General features: G+C 34.1%; 1 protein-coding gene across 3 annotated transcripts in view; it reads left to right on the top strand.

The window, feature by feature from the left end:
* nr6a1a (nuclear receptor subfamily 6, group A, member 1a) overlaps positions 1–11,350 on the top strand; it is a 199,122-nt gene that overhangs the window by 47,153 nt on the left and 140,619 nt on the right.

Raw genomic sequence — 11,350 nt, 5'->3', positions numbered from 1 at the left:
TTTAGCCATTTCTCAGTAAATATAGACGATATGTATTATATTCAATTCATTGCATGTTTATTTTTGTAGCGCTTTTACAATGTGGATTGTCAAAGCAGCTTATCATAGAAGTGCTAGTGAATTGAAACCGTGTCGGTGCACTCAAGTTCAGTTTAGTGTGGTTTAAATATCACTGTTAGAAGTCTAAACATTGAAGAGCAAATCCATCAATGCACAGCTCAAGTCCTAATATTATACATTATAGTTTTCTTTATTGTTTTTTTAACCATTAAAACACAGAGACTTACAAATTTGGTCCAACAAATATACAGTTGAAGTCAGAATTATTAGACCCCCTGTTTATTTTTTCCCCAATTTCTGTTTAACCGAGAGCATATTTCTTCAGCACATTTGTAATCATAATAGTTTTAATAACTCATCTCTAATAACTGATTTATTTTATCCTTGGCATGATGACAGTAAATAATATTAGACTAGATATTCTTCAAGACACTTCTATACAGCTTAAAGTGACATTTAAAGGCTTAAATAGGATAATTAGGTTAACTAGGCAGGTTAGGGTAAATAGGCAAGTTATTGTATAATGATGGTTTGTTCTGTAGACTATCAAGAAAAAATATATAGCTTAAAGAGGCTAATAATATTGACCTTAAAATGGTGTTTAAAAAAATTAAAAACTGCTTTTATTCTAGTAGAAATAAAACACGAAAGACTTTCTCCAGAAGGAAAAATATTATCAGACATACTGTAAAAATCTCTTTGCTCTGTTAAACATCAATTGCGAAATATTTAAAAACGAAAAAAAAATTCAGGGGGGGCAAATAATTCTGACTTCAATTGTACATAACATCTGACTATGCAAGATACAAAATACAAACAATAGGGTATATGCCGAAGCATGCTAACAGGACTTTTAGTTTGCCAGTAACCTGGGTTAGGTGCTTCCGGTGAACAGTATGCCAATGCAAAAACCGGCGCATTTAAGGTCTGTTTTCTTTAAAAATGAGCGATCTCCACTGGCTGAGTGATAAAGTGGGTCTCTGATCATACAAGAAGCACTGCATTACATTACATTTTTTCCCGCCATGTCTTTATAATATGAGCATTTACTTTACCCCAGTATATTCAATGGAGCTTCTGCGCTAGCCTGCAGATTCTGACGGGCGCGTGCGAGCAAACGGATTTTTGTCTCGTTTTACGCTTGAGCAACTAAATGAATGCCAAAGTCTATTTAGCTGAGTGTATTTTAATTACATTACAACATCGATGCTGTAAAAGGAACCGTATAAAATGGAAAAAAACTCACAATAACAGGTCACCGGAAGTGTATCAGTATGGGAACAACACTAGCTCGGCATACACCCTATACTCACAGAAGTAAAATAATAATAGAGAGATACAATTAATAAAAATGAATAATAAGCATAAAAATAAAACAAAAAAATGATAAGAAAGGGAAAAAATACAAAACATAAACTAAAACAAAACACTGGTCCTCAGTTTTATTCTACATTAGTCTGATTGTCTTCAATTTAAATATCTCCTGTAGAATTGAGGTTTTAGTCACCAAACATATTTAGGAATATACAGATAATGCATTTAAACTCGCGTGAGTTATTGCAATTGTTCTTGCTTAATTTCAAATAAATTATAGTTGAAGTCAGAATTATTCACCCCCCTTTGAATTTTCTTTTCTTTTTTAAATATTTCCCAAATGATGTTTACCAGAGTAAGGAAATGTTCACAGTATGTCTGATAATATTTTTTCTTCTGGAGAAGATCTTATTTGTTTAACTTCGGCTAGAATGAAAGCAGTTTTTAATTTTTTAAAACACATTTAAGGACAATATTATTAGCCCCCTTTAAGCTATTTTTTCAATAGTCTACAGAAGAAACTATCTTTATACAATAACTTGCCTAATTACCTTAACCTGCCTAACCTAATTAACCTAGCTAAGTCTTTAAATGTCACTTTAAGCTGTATAGAAGTGTCTTGAAGAATATCTAGTCTAATATTATTTACTGTCATCATGGCAAAGATAAAATAAATCAGTTATTAGAGATGAGTTATTAAAACTATTATGATTAGAAATGTGTTGAATAAATCTGCTCTCCGTTAAACAGAAATTGGGGAAAAAAAATAAACAGGGGGGGGGGGAGAATAATTCAAAGGGGCTAATAACTTTGACTTCAACTGTTTATGTATAAGTTTCTCTTGATTTTCCTTGTTTATTAATTTTTAATTAAAACTTCAACATATTTATGTACACATTTTTGCTCTGTGATCTTCAGTTTTTGTTCGACTATTCATCATTATTCATCAGTTTTGTCTCTTGTACTTGACCAATCTCATGTATACACACACGCGTAGAATATTGTGAAGCATCCTATAGAACATTTCCATTTAAAAGAGAGAGATCTTTGATGACGTGTACTCGGTGTGCCTTTAAAATGAGAAATGCAAAAAAACCCTTTTGGTCTTTTAATAAAATCTTTCATCATTTATTTTTCTTTTAAGTAAACAAGATAACTGTTCATGGCTGGTTTCTGTGTGGAGTTTGCATGTTCTCCCCGTGTTGGTGTGGGTTTCCTCCACAAGTCCAAACACATGCACTATAGGGGAATTGGGTAGGCTAAATTGTCCGTTGTGTATCTGTGAATGAGTGTGTTTGCATGTTTTCCATTGATGGGTTGCAGCTGGAAGGGCATCCACTGCGTAAAACGTATGCTGGAGAAGTTGGCGGTTCATTCCCCTGTGGCAATCCCAGATTAATTAAAGGACTAAGCTGAAAAGAAATAGAATGAATGAACGATAACTGTTAATTTTGTTCAGCATATATTATTATTATTTTAACTAGAAACACAAAACAAAAAGGATGCATCATGGCAATACATCACAAACAAATGAAGTACTTATTATGTCTTACCAAATATAGCGTGTCGGACTGACCTGAAAAGCAGTGAATTAGAGTGATTAGCTCACATGTTTATTAGCTCACTTAAATGCATCCTACACAAAAATATTGAAACAAAATCAAAAATGAAATTAAGCATGATCTGATTAGTTGCTTCAGGGACATCACTGACTCCCCATCACTAGTTGTCTCAGTGACGTATGTCTCCATAAACCTGGTTTGAGTTTTACTATGTGCATGTGACTGGAAATTTCCGAGTGACAGCCGTCAGCGGAGCAGTATTTACTATGTCACATGTATTGTAATATTTGCGTTGTTGATTATTTTGGTTAATTTGATACTTTTAAAGGAACAAATGTTTTAAATTTGCATAAAATCCTTCATCTGTTGCGCTTTATAAATTGTTTTTATTTTGGTAATTTCTCAATTGAAATTAGCGCCGCAACTATACAACATTATCCCCAGCAGATTTGGAAATTGGTTGTTGTGTTATTTAGGATACAGTTATTGAAGATAAGATACAATATGTTTATTTTTTATTTTTTTGTAAATCATACTTAATTTTTTTTTTTTAAATTAAACAATGCAGCAGAATTTAAATAGAGAGACAGTACAAGTATTTTATTTTATATGTATTTTACCTTGTATTTATTACTCATTCATTCATTTTATTTTCGGCTTCGTCCCTTTATTAATCTGGGGTCACCACTGTGGAATGAACCACCAACTCATCCAGGTTATGCAGTAGATGCCCTTCCAGCTGCAACCCACCACGGGGAAACACCAGTACAGTCTTGCATTCACACTCATACACTACGGACAATTTAGTTCACCAATTCCCCTATAGCTCATGAGTTTGGACTGTGTGGGAAACCGAAGCACCTGGAGGAAACCCACGCCAACACAGGGAGAACATGCAAACTCCACACAGAAATGCCAACTTTTCTTTTCATATATATATATATATATATATATATATATATATATATATATATATATATATATATATATATATATACAGGGCTTAACATTAACTTTTTTGACCACCAGCCACTGTGGCTAGTAGTTTTCCAACATTACTAGCCACTCGACATTTTCACTAGCCGCAATTTTGTTGTTGGGAAAATATATTTTATGCGCATAAATATGACTTTGACATGCTAAAATTATTTGATTTAGAGTTTGCGTTATCTCTACATGCCTCCTCATTCATTTCACTTTTTGTGTGTCGTATATGAGCTCGCTCAATAATCATGAGCTAATGGGTCAGGGTTTCATATATTACAATTAGTTTTATAATTTTCAGAGCCCAAAATGAAGGATTTACCAATTTATCTCTGACCACACCATAAATAAACAGTTCATTATTTCTTAGCCACAAATTTTAAAAGTGTGAAAACATGCAAAATATAGCTGAATACTAAACTTTTTATTTAACAAAACATATGCACAGTCATGTGTCCTGGCTAAAGGTCACCAGTTAACTACACATAAATGGGGAGTTATTCTCCCATTAAAGCAACGTTATTGTAAAAAAATGATAATTAAACCATATTAATGCAAAAGAACGTAGGTAAAAACATACTGTGTATTAATGAAAGGATGATCACACACGCATGGTTAATGATAGACGCCTAAATGATCTATTCAAAGAATGGTAAAACCGAAAGCAACTGGCGCTGCTTACAATAAGTCAACTCTAGAACTCTTGAGAGCAGGACTGTAGGTGCATGTTCCTCCCTTTTTGTTCAGTCTATTTGAAAGAGAATCGATCGCATCAGTTGTGTTTCTAGACACAGTTGCTTCACAAAAGGAAACGGGAGCGCGCACGCGTTATAAACAGTCACGCGCATCACCTCAGCTGTTAGCGCGAGTGATTATCCTCTCATCCAGTATTCACCTGCTTTGCTCGCGCGAAGTTGCGAACGCAATTATTTTTGTCAGTCGTGTTGCTTCTCGATCGCCTGTGCATGCATATTGGACCATCCTTATTGTCGAACCCTGCTTTTAAGAATTATTATCTGGGAAAATTATTTTCAACCAGCCAAAGTGGCTAGTGGGAGTGTCTGTCTTACCCGCCACCGCCGAAATCTACACGCATTTGGCGGGTTGGCAGGTGTAAATGTAAAGTCCTGTGTAGGGCTGTGCAATTAATCGAAAATCCGATTTCGATTTTGACTTTTAACGATTATGAAAAGCCATTAATCGAGATAAACGATTATTCCATCACGTACCGCCCCCTTTCCAGTTATACACGTGTGAAAACTCTTTGCCTCTGCAAAGCTGAGTTCCACGTGAAAATGACTAAAAGCATGAGCTGTAATGTAACATTAGCAGCACGGGATGCGCATCATTCATATTTTTAAAAGCGCAAAAGAGCAGGTGCTGTTGTGTGTGTGCGCGCCGTGCTTAGCCTCGGACAGGTAGCGTGTGTGTGTTTGCGTGCGCGCCGCACATCTAACAACGCGATCTTAATGTGAGCGCTTTAATGGTCAAATACATGCACGTTTGTGTCAGAGCGCGGTGTTTAGTGATTATTCATATTAACCCTCATTTGTGTAATAAACAAACAAGTTGAGAATCAAAAGACACGAGAAAGAGAAACCATATCAGAGCCGCACTATTCTTAAAGTGACAGCGTGCGATATTCCTGCTGCTGCCGACTGTTTTTATCATTAATCAATAATAAAATCAAAAATACAGTGAAGATGCTTAAAGCAGTTTAAACATTACAGATTTAATAACTCTTTTCTAATAACTGATTTCTTTTATCTTTGCTATGATGACAGCACATTATATTTTACTAGATGTTTTTCAAGATACTAGTATTCAGCTTAAAGTTACATTCAAAGGCTTAATTAGGGTAAATAGACCAGTCATTGTATATCAGTAGTTTCTTCTGCGGACAATAAAACATATATATTGCCTAAAGGGGCTAATAATATCAAGCTATTAAAATAGATTTCAAAATATTCAAACCTGCTTTTATTCTAGCTAAAATAAAACAAATAAGCCTTTCTCCAGAAGAAAATTGTTTTTATAGGAAATACTGAAAAAAAAACCTCTGTTAAACATCATTTGGGAAATATTTATAAATAAAAATAAATTCACAGGAGGATGAATAATTTTGACTTCAACTGATAATCGTTTTGAATAATCGTGATTACAATTATGACCAAAATAATCGTGATTATAATTTTTCCCATAATCGAGCAGCCCTAGTTCTATGTATATATATATATTTTGTTATAGCTTTGTTTAGAAAGGACATAATATTAGACTAGATATTCTTCAAGACACTAGTATTCAGCTTAAAGTAGCATGTAAAGGCTTCACTAGGGTAATTAGGGTAAAGTTAGGGTTATTAGGCAAGTCATTGTATAACAATGGTTTGTTCTGGAGACAATCCAAAACTAATATTGCTAAAAAGGGCTAATGATATTGACCTTAAAATTGATCTAAAACAATTAAAAACTGCTTTTGTCCTAGCTGAAATAAAACATTTGGGCGATATTTGGAAAAGAAACTCATGGGATGGTGAATAATTCTGACTTGAACTGCGTGGTCTTACTGCACAGCTCTACAATTACAATATTCGATGAATCAATTGTGTTTCCCCTCATCGTGTTTCCATAAAGCAGGCCTCGTTCTGGTCGTGATTTTCGTGTCCATATGCATGAGTGTGTGGTGCGGCGAGCAGTCAGATGGAATAGATGTGAGTTGTGCCCAAGATGGCACCCGATGCCCGCAGCGTAAACAGAGCATGAGTGTGTGTGCGCAGGGCCGAGGGGCGGTGCAGGCCAAGCGTAAAATCATCTCGTTAGGATCCTCTGATTGTCACATCCGTCTGAAGCTGATGCGCGGAGATTGCCGGGCTCCGAACTCTGAGCGTTGGCCTTATCCTGCTTCAGCTTCACTTAGCAGAGCATTAGATCTGCGCTCAGATCAGCTTTCCTGGCAGACATTGTTAATTGAATGTAAACCTCTCGCCGGAGTCGCGCGTGTGTAAAATGCATGGTCGGGTTGCGTTCGGATGTGTGTGGTTTTGGTAACGTGCTAAAAAGCTCAATTTGTGCGTGGTTAGCTTTCAGTTGTGTTGGTTCAGCCAAAAAAATAAAAGTTCTGTAGTTTGATTATTATCACTTGGTTTTTTTTATCTTCTGAGACACAAATGAAGATATTTTTGATGAAATCTGCAGACAGCAAGAGTCCAGAGATGCTCAAAGTCAAGAAATTGAGCCAAAAACATTGCCAAATCAGTCCATGTGTCTTTGGTGGTTCAAATATAAGCATATGAAGCTCCAAGAACACATTTCTACACTAAAAAAGGTGACTTTTTAGCAAATATTAGACATAAATTGAAGTAGAGTGTGTTTAAAGCGTGGTTGGGTTGCATTAAGATGTGCATGGTGAGATTTTTGTAATGTGCTAAAAAGCTTTCAGTTGTGTTAGTTCAGCCAAAATAATGGATGTTCGCCATGTTGTTTCAATCCTCTGAGACCTTCGTTCATCTTCATGACACAAATGAAGATAGTTTAGATGAAATCTGCAGACCGCAAGGGTTTAAAGATGCTCAAAGTCCAGAAAATAACCCAAAAACAATGTCAAAGCACCCCATGTGGTTCAAGTGTAATCCTATGAAGCTCCAAGAACACTTTTGTGCACCATCTGCAGACAGCAAGGGTCCCAAGATACTAAAATCCCCCAAAAATATTGTCAAAACAGTTCATGTGTCTTCAGTGGTTCAACTGTAATCACACGAAGCTCCAAGAACACTTTTGTGCACCAAAAAAAGTGGATTTTTATTTTTTTTTAATCAAAAATGAGACACAAGCCATAATAGAACTTGTGTGTGTAATGCGTGGTTGGGTTGCCTTCAGATGTGGGTGATTTTGAGATTTTGGTAACGTGTTAAAAAGCTCTATTGGTGCATGATTAGCTTTCAGTTGTGTTAGTTCAGCCAAAATAGTGAATATTCGTCATGTCATTTTAATCCTCAGAGACTTTTGTCCATCTTCATGACTCAAATGAAGATATTTTAGATGAAATCTGCAGATAGTAAGAGTCCAGAGATGTTTAAAGACGAGAAGATGACCCAAAAACATTGCCAAATCAGTCCATGTGTCTTCGGTGGTTCAAATATAAGAAGCTCCAAGAACACATTTCTACACTAAAAAGGCGACTTTTTTAGCAAATATGAGACAAGACATAAATTAAAGTAAAGTTTGTTTAAAGCGTGGTTGGGTTGCATTAAGATGTGCATGGTGAGATTTTGGTAACAAGCTAAAAGGCTCAGTTTGTGTGTGGTCAGCTTTCAGTTGTGTTCATTCAGCCAAAATAATGGATGTTCGCCATGTTGTTTCAATCCTCTGAGACCTTCGTTCATCTTCAGGACATAAATGAAGATAGTTTAGATGAAATCTGCAGACCGCAAGGGTTTAAAGATGTTCAAAGTCCAGAAAATAACCCAAAAACAATGTCAAAGCACCCCATGTGGTTCAAGTGTAATCCTATGAAGCTCCAAGAACACTTTTGTGCACCATCTGCAGACAGCAAGGGTCCCGAGATACTAAAATCCCCCAAAAATATTGTCAAAACAGTTCATGTGTCTTCAGTGGTTCAAATATAAGAAGCTCCAAGAACACATTTCTACACTAAAAAGGCGACTTTTTTAGCAAATATGAGACAAGACATAAATTAAAGTAAAGTTTGTTTAAAGCGTGGTTGGGTTGCATTAAGATGTGCATGGTGAGATTTTGGTAACAAGCTAAAAGGCTCAGTTTGTGTGTGGTCAGCTTTCAGTTGTGTTCATTCAGCCAAAATAATGGATGTTCGCCATGTTGTTTCAATCCTCTGAGACCTTCGTTCATCTTCAGGACATAAATGAAGATAGTTTAGATGAAATCTGCAGACCGCAAGGGTTTAAAGATGTTCAAAGTCCAGAAAATAACCCAAAAACAATGTCAAAGCACCCCATGTGGTTCAAGTGTAATCCTATGAAGCTCCAAGAACACTTTTGTGCACCATCTGCAGACAGCAAGGGTCCCGAGATACTAAAATCCCCCAAAAATATTGTCAAAACAGTTCATGTGTCTTCAGTGGTTCAACTGTAATCACACGAAGCTCCAAGAACACTTTTGTGCACCAAAAAAAAGTGGATTTTTAATTTTTTTAATCAAAAATGAGACACAAGCCATAATAGAACTTGTGTGTGTAATGCGTGGTTGGGTTGCCTTCAGATGTGGGTGATTTTGAGATTTTGGTAACGTGTTAAAAAGCTCTATTGGTGCATGATTAGCTTTCAGTTGTGTTAGTTCAGCCAAAATAGTGAATATTCGTCATGTCATTTTAATCCTCAGAGACTTTTGTCCATCTTCATGACTCAAATGAAGATATTTTAGATGAAATCTGCAGACAGTAAGAGTCCAGAGATGTTTAAAGTCAAGAAATTGAGCCAAAAACATTGTGAAATCAGTCCACATCACTGAAAAAGTGTTGCATGCAGAACTGTTGCAAGCAATTTATTTGTGTTGAATTTAAAAAAGCAAATTAAATTGAACAATGTTGAATTGAATAATAACACAATTAAATTGTTTACAATCCCTTAACGTAATAAAAATTGAGTAAATCCAAGGAATCATCTTTGAATAATTTTTTTTCAGTAATGCATTTACGCAAGAACAGCAGGCGCAAATGACACTTACCAGAGAATTTTGACATCTAAAAAAAGCGTACACAGCGACCTAGAAATCTAAAAACTGCAAATAACGTAGCTCCTGAGAGGTATTTCACGCTCTCCAGAAATGTATACAGGGATATGTGTCCATAATGAGCCTGCTTTGCCTGATTCTCACTATTAACTAGTGGTTTATTACCTGCCTATTATTAAGATGTTGACTGTTTATCAGCAGCTATAAAGCACATATTCGTATGTTCATAAGTGAACATATTCACTTATTCTAAATCTCTAATCCCAATACATAAAGCCAACTACTACCTTAATAACTATCAATAAGCAGCAGTTTAGGAGTTTATTGAGCTAAAAGTCTTAGTAAACTGTTAATTAAAAACAAGGATTGTATCTTAAAATAAATTGTGACTGACTTATAAACAAATAATCTGACTGTACATGAGCAGTGTTTAACTACTAGGATCTCATAGCCAGAGTTTGAATATAGATATAGCGGTGATATAAAAGTGATTTTCATTTAATAATTGGTTAACTTGGTTTCACACTTGGCTTTCCATCATAATGTAACATGTCTCTCTGCCTCTACAGTGTCTTTCTCGGTTCAAGTTCGCCAGGTTGTGTGAGCAAGAAAAAAAATTGTAATAACCGTTAATATAAGCCTAATTTTTAGTCCCGTTCTGCTTTATTTGATTAAAGAAAGTGAATTTTCAGCACTTTTAATTGAGTGAAATGATGGAGACCCTCGTCTTCAAGGCTGAACACTGAATCTCATCTTCTTCTAAGGTGGTGTGTCTGAAAGCTTGATCTTGAACGTCTTATCCTGCGACTTCTTCTTTGCACTTGTGAGGATGGAATATCTTGCATTAAAGTCCAGGGATTAAAGAGTAATTCATCCAAAATCCAGAAATATTGGATAGTGCTGGTCACTATTTTTTTTTTATCATGTTAATAAAATGATAATGACACTGAAGAAATAGAGTTAATAATACAAAATGATTAACTCTTTTGTGAAAATCATTGTGTATTACATACACATAATAAATTAATATAATTTGCACACGTATATTATGTCAAAATAAACATATTTCGGACGCTATTTAATCATGATTAATATGTGCTCAGCACTTATTTAATAAATTATTATTTATTTGTTTATTTATTTACGTGTTTGTTTGTTTACTTATTTGTTTGCTTATTTATTTATTTATTTACTTTTTATTTGTTTATTTACTTATTTGTTTATTTACATTTTACTTATTATTTATTTATTTGCTTGTTTACTTTTTTACTTGTTTGCTTATTTATTTACTGATTTAATAGTTTTTTTACTTTCTTTTTTATTTAATTGTTTGTTTACTTATTTATTTGTCTGTTTGTTTGTTTACTTATTTTTAGCCTATTTTTTATTTCCTTATTTATATTGTTTATTTACTTCTTATTTATTTGTTTGTTTGTTTACTTATCCTATTTTATTTATTTACATTGTTTGCTTATTTATTTGTTATTTACTAGTTTACTTATAATTTATTTGTTTGTCTGTTTAGTTACTTGTTTGCATATTTTACTTTATTTACTTATTAATTTGTTTATTTACTTATTTATTTATTATTATATTATAATAATTATAATAATTTTTTATTATTGTTTATTATATTATAGTTATACTTATTTACTTATTTGCTTATATTATTTATTTACTTAATTTACTTTTATTTACTATTTACTATTTATTTTTGAAATTACT

This window comes from Danio rerio, chromosome 8 (genome assembly GCF_052040795.2).
Source record: "Danio rerio strain M-AB ecotype USA chromosome 8, GRCz13ab, whole genome shotgun sequence".
NCBI classification, from domain to species: Eukaryota; Metazoa; Chordata; class Actinopteri; order Cypriniformes; family Danionidae; genus Danio; species Danio rerio.
Note: the sequence above shows the minus strand (reverse complement) of the source record. Positions and strands in the feature narration are given on the sequence as shown.